Source organism: Somniosus microcephalus, unplaced genomic scaffold, assembly GCF_052327205.1.
Source record: "Somniosus microcephalus isolate GS21.2 unplaced genomic scaffold, FLI_Smic_1.0 unresolved_chr2, whole genome shotgun sequence".
NCBI classification, from domain to species: domain Eukaryota; kingdom Metazoa; phylum Chordata; class Chondrichthyes; order Squaliformes; family Somniosidae; genus Somniosus; species Somniosus microcephalus.
Window position 1 is genome coordinate 10324254 of NW_028225180.1, and position 11600 is coordinate 10335853.

At 45.5% G+C, this 11600-nt stretch overlaps 1 long non-coding RNA gene across 1 annotated transcript; it reads right to left on the reverse strand.

The window, feature by feature from the left end:
- Positions 1–4273: 4273 nt before the first annotated feature.
- On the reverse strand, positions 4274–6280 carry LOC147092093 (uncharacterized). Its single transcript, XR_015074996.1, has 2 exons — positions 5917–6280; positions 4274–5357 (listed from the first exon to the last, which is right to left on the reverse strand). It is a non-coding gene; the product is annotated as an uncharacterized LOC147092093 (long non-coding RNA).
- Between the last annotated feature and the right edge of the window lie 5320 nt (positions 6281–11600).

Consider the following 11600-nt stretch of genomic DNA (forward strand, 5'->3'; position numbering starts at 1 on the left):
AAAGCTGGTGGGCGTATGTGCTGTGAGGAGGATGCCGAGAAACTCCAGGATGATTTGGACAGGTTGGGTGATTGGGCAGAAGCATTGTGGATGCAACATAACGTGAATAATTGCGAGGTTATCCACTTTGGTGTCAAAAACAGGAAGGCAGATTATTATCTGAATGGCAATAGATTGGGAGAAGTGGAAGTGCAACGAGACCTGGGTGTCCTTGCGTACCAATCGCTGAGGGTAAGCTTGCAGGTGCAGCAGGCAGTTAAGAAGGAAAATGGTATGTTGGCCTTCATAGCGAGAAGGTTTGAGTACAGGAATAAAAATGTCTTGCTGCAGTTGTACAGGGCCTTGGTGAGACGACATCTTGAGTATTGTGTGCAGTTTTGGTCGCCTTTTCTGAGGAAGGATGTTCTTGCCATGGAAGGAGATCAGCGAAGATTCACCAGGCTGATACCTGGGATGGCAGGAATGATGTATGAGGAGAGATTGGGTCGATTGGGCTTATACTCGCTGGAGTTTCGAAGATTGAGAGGGCATCTCATTGAAACTTATAAAATTCTGACAGGCCTGGACAAACTAGATGCAGGAAGGATGTTCCCGATGGTCGGGGTGTCCTGAACCAGGGGTCACAGTATAAGGATCCGGGGTAAGACATTAAGGACAGAAATGAGGAGGAATTTCTTCACCCAGTGGTGAACCTGTGGAATTCTCTACCACAGAAGGCAGTAGACGCCAATTCATTAAATATATTCAAGAAGGAGTCGGATATATTTCGTAAGGCTAAAGGGTTCAAGGAGTATGGGGAGAAAACAGGGACAGGGTACTGAATTTGGATGATCAGCCATGATCGCATTGAATGGCGGAGCAGGATTGTGGGGCCGAATGGCGTACTCCTGCTCCTATCTTCAATGTTTCTATGTTTCTATATACCTCGCACCCCTCACGGACCACACTCTGATATAACCCACATCCCTCTGTAACACACTCTGATATACCCCACTCCACTCACATTAACACTCTGATATACCCCACACCTCTCACTGTAACATTTTGATATAATACACACCCCTCACTCTAAAACTCTGATTTACCCCACACCCCTCACTGTAACTCTCTGATATACCCCACATCCATCACTGTGATGCTCTCATATACATTACACCCCTCGCTGTAACACTCTGATATACCCCACACCCCTCACTCTAATACACTGATATAACTCACACCCTTCAATGCAACACTCTGATATACTCCACAGACCTCACTGTAACACACTTTGTATAACTGACACCCCTCAGAGTAACACTCTGATATAGCCCGCACCCCTCACTGGAACCCTCTGATATACACCAATTCTCTCACTCTAACTCTCCTATATACAACACAACCCTCGCTGCAATACTCTCATATACACCTAACCCCTCAATGTAACATATTCTGCTATACTTCATACACCTTGCTGTAACACTCTGACTTACACCACACCCCTCACTGTAAAATACTGTGATATACTCCACACCCCTCACTATAACAACCTGATATACCCCACCCGCCCTCACTCTAACACACAGTTTTACACCACACCCTCACTTTAACACTCACATATACCCCACACCCCTCGATGCAACACTCTGAGATACCAACACATCTCATGCTGACTGTCATATATACCCAAAAGCAATCAATTTAATATTCTGATATACCCAACACCCCTCACTGCAACACTCTGTTATACCCCACGGCCCTCACCATTACATTCTGATATACCCCACATCCCACAATTTAACACTCTGGTATACCCCACACCCCTCACTGTTGTCCTCTCTTACATATCCCAAACCTCTCACTGTAACACACCGATGTAACACATACCCCTCACTGAAACACTCTGAGATACTCCACACACCTGACTGTTACACTCTGATATAGCACACAATCTCGATGTAACACTCAGATATACGCCACACCCCTCACTGTCACCTTCTGGTATAACCCACACCTCTCACTCTAGCTGTCTTATATACACCACAGCAATCACTTTAATATTCTAATATAGCCCACACCCCTCACTGTAACACTCAGATATATCCCACATGCCTCGAAGTAACAATCTGATATACCACACATGCCTCATTCTAACGTTGATATATCCCTCACGGTTACAATCTGATATACCACAAACCCCACAATGTAACACGCTGATATACAACACAGACCTCAATGTAATCCTCTCTTGCATAGCCCAAACCTCTGACTGTAACGCACCGATATACCCCACGCCCCTCACTGTAACACTCTGATATACCCCACAACCCTCATTGTAACACTCTGATATACCTCACAACGCTCACTCTAACAAACTCTAATATACCCCACACAATCTGACATAGCCCATACCGCTTCTTTAACCCTCTGATATACCCCAAACCTCTCACTAACTATCTTATATACAACACACCCCTCACTCTCACACTCAGTTTAAGCCCACGCCCCTCACTGGAATATTCTGATATAACCCACAGCCCTCACTTTAACACACTCATGTACCCCACACCACTTGCTGCAATACTCTGATATACACCGATACCCTCAATGTAACACACTCTTATATAGCACACACCCTCGCTGTAACACTCTGATATATCCCACACCCCTCAAAGTAACATGCAGATATACCCCACACCCTTCACTGTAAACCTCTGATATAACCCACACCCCTCACTGTAACACTCTGATATACTCCATATCCCTCACTGTAACACTCTGATACATGCCACACTTTGGACTGTTACTCCCAACACCACTCACTTTAATAGTGATGTACCTCGCACCACTCACTGTAAGACTATCTGATATACCCCTCACCCCTCAATGTAACACTCTGTTATATACCACACTCTTGACTGTTACTCCCCACACAATGTAATATTGTTATAGCTCGCAGCACTCACTGTTGCCACTGCCAGTTTAATCCCATGGGCTTCAATTTTGGTAACACGTGGTACTTTATCAAGCACATTTTGAATTGATACGGAAATTGGGGAAATGTGATTAGTAACAATCATAATACCATAGTGTTGGTGAGTCAAGTTGTGTTGGCAATTTGTTTAGCAGAACATGATGCCCGGCTCTGATCACAGGCCTCACCTGGTTTCAATCAATGAATTACAAAATCATTTATTTCATTCCTAATTTATTATATATATTTATTTGTTCTCAGGATATGGGTGACGCTGTCAAGTCCGATATTACTTGCCCATCCCAAGCTACCCAAGAGAAAATGGTGGACCTTCACCTTGAAACGCTGCAGTCCGTTTGGTGAAGGTGCTCAAACAATACTGTTCCAGAAGGAATTTCTGGCTTTTGACCCAGTGACGGTGGAGGAATGGCAATATATTTGAAGGTTACGGTAACATAGTGGGTATGTTGCTGGACTAGTAATCCAGGTGCCTGGATGAATGATCCTGAGTTCAAATTCCAAAAGCTGGGAAATCTAAATTCAATCAATTTAATAAATCTGGTATAAAAAGCTACTTTCAGTAATGGTGACCATGAAACAACCGGATTGTAGTAAAACACATCTGGTTCACTAATGTCCTTCAGGGAAGGAAATCTGCCATCCTTACCCATTCTCGCCAAACTCTGCCTCCAGACCCACAGCAATGTGGTTGATTCTTAACTAGTCTCTTAAATGGCCGAGCAAGCCACTCAGTTGGATAAGGCAGCTCAACACCACCTTCTCCAGGGCAATTAAGGATGGGCAATAAAAGCTGGCCTTGTCAATGATACCCACATCACAAGCATGAATTAAAAAATGATTTATTAATGGTCATAATGATTTATAAATGGTTACAATGTTTTATCAATGGCCATATTGATTTATAAGGGGTTATCATGTTTTATTAATTGTCAGTGATTTATAAAGGGATATAATATTTTATTTATGGTCATGATGATGTACAAAGGTTTATACCGATTTGTAAAGTGTTTTTATTTTTTTTAAAGTCATGGTGCCTGGCCTCCTCTTCCACGGAGCTGCTTTTTTGTGCGAGGGGCACCAGAGCCGCCATCTTTGTGCGGGGTGCCAGAGCCGCCATCTTTGTGCTTGGCGCGGAGGTGGCCATCTTTCTGCAGGGTGGATTGGGGGCAGGAGGGCGGGTCGGGTCCCACTCCCTTGCTCATTGAGCGGCGCTGCCATCTTTGTCTAGGGCAGCGTGGTCGCCATCTTAGTGCAGGTGCACGGTTCACTGCTACAGGCAGCGCGTTATGGGCGACCGTCTTTATCTAGGGCACTGTTGCATTTCCAGAGGGGCCTGACAGATGGCCGCGCCCCTCACAGGGAGCCCAGTGTAGGCAGTGTGTGAGTGAGCGTGTTACTGTCCCAGATCACCGGCCCGGGAAAGAGCGGCTCGCTCACAATATCAGGCCCAGGGAGATCTCAGGCTGCAAAGTCACAGCATTTTCTCATCCTTTAATGAATGTTACAATCAGAGTAAAGGGATATTTCCCCACATTCTTCAACTGCTCTCTGAACTTAGTCTGTGTCACGGCATAAATCCCAGTGTTTGTGCAGCAACTCAGCAGCTGCAGCATGAACCCCATTTCCCTTACATAAAGAGGTAGAAATACAGAGCCAGACCCGAAATACATCCGCCACCATATGAAATACACCACAAAAACTGCCCATAACAGGATGAAATTGCCGGAGATGACAAGCAGTAAAATGATGGATTTCCTGCGGCTCTCCATCTCTGGGTCTCTGGGACTCTCCCCACTGCTGGGACCCCGGAGTCTCCTGCGGGCTCTGCTGGACACTAAAATGTGTCTGATGGTGACAGCATTGAGCAGCAGAATCATAAGAAATGGGACCCCCGGGGTTAGAAGATAATGAAATAACTCGATTAGTCCCCAAACCGGTGACAACATAACATCCATTGTTACATCACAAAGCCAGGGATTGTTCCCAAGCCGATACCGATCTGTGAACATAAAATACCAGATGATGTTCTTTAAACCGCTCAGCCCAGTCACTGTCCCCAGAACCACAGCTGCCGTTTTCTCGGTGCAATATTTAGTTTTCAGGTTCTGGCAACAAATGGCCACAAATCGATCAAAGGTGAAAGTGACGGTGAACCAGACAGAACAGTCTGTGGCTGCATAAAGCAGGACGGCGTGGATATTACACACGGGGATGGACCGCACAAAATCAAACTGTTCCTCATAAAGAATCGGAATCTGCCTCAATATCAGGTCGAGGATAACGACCAGTAGATCCGCCGCTGCCATGGCCACCAGGTAGCGAGTGACACATTTGGAGAGACCGCACTTTCCCCGAGACAGGATCACAATCGTCACTAAGTCCACTGTGAGGAAGTTAATTAAACAGAGAAATTATACGTCAGGCTGGGAGTAAGAGCAGCAGTTTGATGGAATTCAGGGGAAAATCTGAAAATCATTAGCAACATTCAATGATATTGTCAGGGTTGGGGAGCCACGGGGCCGTATAAATACGAGGCCGTGCTCTCCGGGCAAGGTAGGTTCTGGACCCAAGTGCAGAAACCAGACGAGAGACACATATACAGTACTTTGTTTGAACTTTACTAGATTCACACATAACCAGATTAACACAAGGGACACAGCAATATACATAAGAACCAGAGACAAGAGAACTCGAGACAGAAACATAAGAACTAGAGACAAGTTACAGGACAGCTAGTCAAGATAGGAACTCAGGACAGCTTCCATGAGGAAGCCCACTTGTCTATACTGAGCTTGCGACAAGCTACCACAAGGGGCAACCGGCTTGCTGAGGCTAAACTCCAGACAAGCTACCCCAAGGGTAATCGGCTTACCAATGCAAAGCTCAAGACAAGATCCCAACGGCTCCCACATAGCAACACGCTAGTCCAAACAGCACCTTACCAAGACAAGCAGCTCAACAGAACAAGACTTAAATACATCTTAAATCCAGAGACAAGAACACAGACTTAGATACATCGCTCGAGAGAACTATGGCACAGACTTAGATACATAGCTCAAGAGAACTATGGCAGCCAGCTTGTGAAGGCAAGCTGCCATAGAGGAAAGGCTAGTCACACAGAGACCATTGTCAAGACTAACTCCCTGGTTCACCCTAGTGAGGACTGAGCAAAGAATGAAACAACCAGAAAACTTATATACCAAGAAAACCAGGTGCCACCCATAAACAGCTAACAGGCTGTTTAAAAACTAACACAGGGTTAGGAACAATTAACACCAGAGAACGAGAAACAATTAACAAAGGAACAAACAAGTGAAGGTGCCGGGGTCGTCCGACCGGATTGCCTCCCCCTCTTCCGTGGCCATGTTCGCGCCCGGGTGGCCCTAGAGATGGAGCATGCGGTGTCCGCCGGCGCGCTCGAGCTTTTGCGTGACCGGTGGGCGCCGCGGGGACTGGAGTGCATAATTAGTTTAAATAATCAAATTTTAATTTGAGGGGTTAAGGTTTTATTTAAAGGGGTACTGGATTTTAGTTAGTTTATTTTGTTAATTTGTTGTTTGTTTAACACAAAGAAGCAAGTGAAGGTGCCGGGGTCATCCGACCGGATTGCCTCCCCCTCTTCCGTGGCCATGTTCGCGCCCGGGTGGCCCTAGAGATGGAGCACGCGGTGTCCGCCGGCGCGCTCGAGCTTTTGCGTGACCGGTGGGCGCCGCGGGGACTGGAGTGCATAATTAGTTTAAATAATCAAATTTTAATTTGAGTGGTTAAGGTTTATTTAAAGGGGTATTGGATTTTAGTTATAGTTTATTTGTCAACTTGTTGCACACAAAGAAGCAAGTGAAGGTGCCGGGGTCGTCCGACCGGATTGCCTCCCCCTCTTCCGTGGCCATGTTCGCGCCCGGGTGGCCCTAGAGATGGAGCACGCGGTGTCCGCCGGCGAGCTCGAGCTTTTGCGTGACCGGTGGGCGCCGCGGGGACTGGAGTGCATAATTAGTTTAAACAACCAAATTTTAATTTGAGTGGTTAAGGTTTATTTAAAGGGGTATTGGATTTTAGTTACAGTTTATTTGTTAACTTGGTTTTTGTTGCACGCAAAGAAGCAAGTGAAGGTGCCATCTAGAGGTTACAAAAAGGAACTGACTGGCACCCTCACAGATATAATCGAATTCTATTACCTGCAGAGCTAAATACAGTGTTTATTGTTAGAATAATCTATAATACATTGTGGATATAATAAATGAAATGGGAATAAATAAAACTGGAAAGCAACTGCTGTTTGACAAATGAGAGTTTAAATGGTAGATCTACCTTCAGCCCAGCAGACAAAAGCACTGCCCGAGGTACCAGGGACACAAAGGACCAGAACCTCTCAGGAAGCCTTCGTTTCCCGGGATCAGTCAGCATTTGGAGCGGTGCAATTCGCTTCAGTGCCCCTTATGTTAGGGAAGGAAAATCCCGCTTGGATTCGTGCTCTTGGTTAGAATATCCATTATATTTAGGACTGAAAATGAATGCAACGGCAAAATACAGAAACTGCAAACTTGGCATACAATAATTACAGGCAATTGCATTTAAAATGTAGAAATATAATATGCAAATACTAAGATAATAAATGCAAGTTGACTGCAGTTATAAAGATAACAGGGTTATAAGAAGTGTGTTAAAGATTGAGTTTTCTGCATTTTTGTTGAAATACACAAATTCTAGCTCATTGAAACGGAGCTTTTCCGAATAAATTTACAAAGAATGGACACTAAATTAAAATAAATAGTTATCACTGACCAGGTAATATCCCACATTAATGCATTTATTAACATCACAGTCACGCCAATTATCCCACAGGCAAAGAGCTGCCGAACACTTTTGTAAAGTATCTGAAGACAAATGGAACAGCTGTATCCTTGTTCGTTTTAACCTGTTGGTTTCCAACATGTGCAGAGAATATTAGTCGAGAAAATATGAAAGGATTTTCCTACCCTCAGTACTTCAGTTACAATCAGCTGAGATTTTTTATCCTGAATTACAACAGGAGGCAACAGAGAATCACTCTGTGTCTCACTGAGAGATACAATCCGACATACTGAACGTTTTTTGTGAATGTAAATTATCCTGGTAATCCTATTCTAACCATCAGAAGCAATGCCAATAATGCAGAGCTGCAGATGGTGGGAAAGAACACACACTGACTGGAACTGAATGACTCGCGCATCTTTCAGACATTTACTGCTGTGTTTTTGATCCGCCAGGATTTGTTCCTGTGACTATGTGTCAGTAACCACACCGAGAACTAGGTGAAAACAGAAGTGAAATACTGCCGATGCTGGAAATCTGAAATAAAAACAGAAAATGTTACAAATACTCAGCAGGTCAGGCAGCATCTGTGGAGAGAGAAACAGAGTTAACGTTTCAAGTCAATGACCTTTCGCAATTAGATGAAAAGTCTCCTCAACCGAGGCACCATTCTTCTGATCTTTTAGAACTGTTCAGTATAGATAGCAGAACGAAATTCGTTACGTAAAGAGTCTCCTCCAATATCTTATCTTGAGTTGAATATAGAACATTTGATTCTTGGTAAAACTAACATGTTCAGTATCAATAGCCGCCAGCAGAGCGGATGAGATGGGGAATGACAAGGAGAGAAATGAAGCCAAACATGATTTATAGAATTGATAGCTGGAAACTGAGACTTACCACGAACACCAACAGTAGGGAGCAGGTGTACGGGTGAGTAAATGACAAGAACAGTAATAGAGTTAAATATGATTTATACAATTAATAGCTGGGTACAGAGACTTGCCAGGGACACCAACAGCAGTGATAATGTCTTGGTATTTTTAAACAACAACCCATGCGTTAACAAAGGTTCAAAATATTGAAACACAGAACATTAATAACTGAGTAACCCACGGTAAATAGCTATAATAATATTACACTGTAACATGGTTTATAGAATTTATAACTGGACATAGATACTTACTAGGAACACCAACAGCAGTGAGGAGGGGATAGTAAACCTTTTGTATAGCCTTTAATATTCTGAGTATCTGAAATTCTGCAAGCAATGACACAGAGAATCTCGAATCCATGCCTTCCCATCTGGGAGTGGCTGGTGGACCTGTTGCTGGAGGCAGCGCGCTGGCTTTATGAGTTGGCACAGTGAAGGGAGCTGCTTCTTTAGAAGAGAGAGAAATCCCCGAGTGACCTCATTAGGCCTCACTGTAATTGACGTTACTCACAGTCATTAAACAAACAGACTCATTGATCCATTGTCACCACAACACTTCACTGCAACACAATCTGAAATACCTGAGTTTTAATCTGCTCTGAAAATAATTTTATACGTTGATACACATAGATTGCATTCCATTCGGGCTCAGTTTGAGTGTCCAGTGAGTAACGGAGCCACACGGAGCAGGAAAGGCCCAGGCTCCATTCCCGGCCTGGGCTATTAGAGCAGAAGAACATAAGAAATAGGAGCAGGAGTCGGCCATTCGGCCCTTCGAGCCTGCTCCGCCATTCGATAAGATCATGGCTGATCATCTGCCTCAACTCCATTCACTGGCCCTATCGCCATATCCCTTGATGCCCTTACCACTCCGAGATCTATCGACTTCTGTTTTGAATATACCCAATGACTGAGCCTCCACAGCCATCTGCGGTAGAGAATTCCAAAGATTAACAACCCTCTGTGTGAAGAAATTTCTTCTCATCTCAGTCCTGAATGGCCTACCCTTTATCGTGATGCTGTGGCCCCTGGTTCTATACTCCCAGGCCAAGGGAAACATTCTCCCAGCATCCACTCTACCAAGCCCTGTAATAATTTTGTATGCTTCAATGAGATCTCCACTCATTCTTCTGAATTCAAGAGAATACAGGCCTACTTTACTCAATCTCTTCTCATACGACAGTCCTGCCATCCCAGGAATCAATCTCGTGAACCTTCGTTGCAATCCCTCCATGGCAAGTATATCCTTCCTTAGGTATGGAGACCAACATTGTACACAGTATTCCAGGTGTAGTCTCACCAAGGCCCTACATAATTGGAGTAAGGCTTCTTTACTCCTGTACTCAAATCCTCTTCTGATGAAGGCCAGCCTACCATTTGCCTTCCTAATGGCTTGCTGCACCTGCACATTCACTTTTAGTGACTCATGTACAAGGCTGACTTAATCTGATCACACCCGGTGTTGTACTGACGCACTTCACTCCACACCCCCCCCCCCCCCCCCCCCCGCTCACACACACAGCAGGAAAGGCCCAGGCTCCTTTCCCGGCCTGTGCTGTGTCAGCCTGACCTCACACCCGGTGTGTTACAGAGCCCCCCCTAAACACAGAGCAGGAAAGGCACAGCATCCATCCGTGGCCAGGGCTGCGTTAGTCTGATCACACCCGGTGTTGTACTGAGACCCCTGCTCACACACACAGCAGGAAAGGCCCAGGCTCCTTTCCTGGCCTGTGCTGTGTCAGCCTGATCTCACACCCGGTGTGTTACTGAGCCCACCCCACACACACAGAGCAGGAAAGGCCCAGTATCCATCTGTGGCAAGGGCTGAGTTAGTCAGATCACACCCGGTGTTGTACAGAGCCCCACACACACACAGAGCAGGAAAGGCCCAGGCTCCATTCCTGGGCTGTGCAAATTTAGCATGATCTCACACCCAGTGTGGTAGCCAGCCCCACACACAGAGCAGGATGATCCAAAGTGTGTTTTTGACGGCAAAATCTTCTAGCATGGTTATCCTACTGTTAAGATCTAGGGGTGCCTATAATATTTGTGTTTATGCAAATGAAAGTGTGACGTGAATAATACCGTGTTGACCTGATTTTACGCTTTTGCTCGGGACAAGTAAGGGGTTAATGAATAAATTATGTCTTACTGGAACTGCATAAGTTTCAGTTTCTTAGGAAATTGTATTAGAGTTTGAGACAGTGTCTTTAGTTAGGCAGATTAGATGATGCATAACATCCCATAGGGCCCCACAACATGACCTTGTCTCCCAGGCTTAGCTGTCTGTTGATTGTAAGTTAGGATTTTGCAACCCCACCCTATCCTCCAACAGCAGCCTCAGCCACTGAACCACTAAATAAAATAATAAAATGTTGATAACCAGAAGACTGAATTCGTTAGTGCTCAAGTGAACAACAGAATGTTGTTTAAAACAACTGGGGGAACAGCACGAGAGACAGTGCGGGAGTGGGAGAAGGCCAGGGGAGAGACTGCTGGAGACAGACCGGGAGAGATAGAGAGAGAACGAGACAGACAGGGAAGACAGGGAGAGAGAGCGACAGACCAGAGGCGGGGGGGGGGGGGGGGCGGCGAGGTGGGGGGGGCGGTGGCTGTTGAGTGGGGGACGGGGTGAGTCAGACGGTGCATGACATAGGGAGAGACCGACAGGAAGGAGACAGAGAGAGAGACACACACAGGAGACAGATGGTGGGGGAGATAGTGGGAGACAGCAAGTGAGACTGATGGAGAAACAACTCAGGAAGGGAGACAGAGAGGGAGAGAGAGAGCAACAGATGAGGAAACAGATGGGCAGACATATATAGAGACAGAGTGAGGGCGACAGGTGGTGGGGAGATAGACTGGTGAGACTGATGGGATGAGACAAAGAGAGAGAGATGG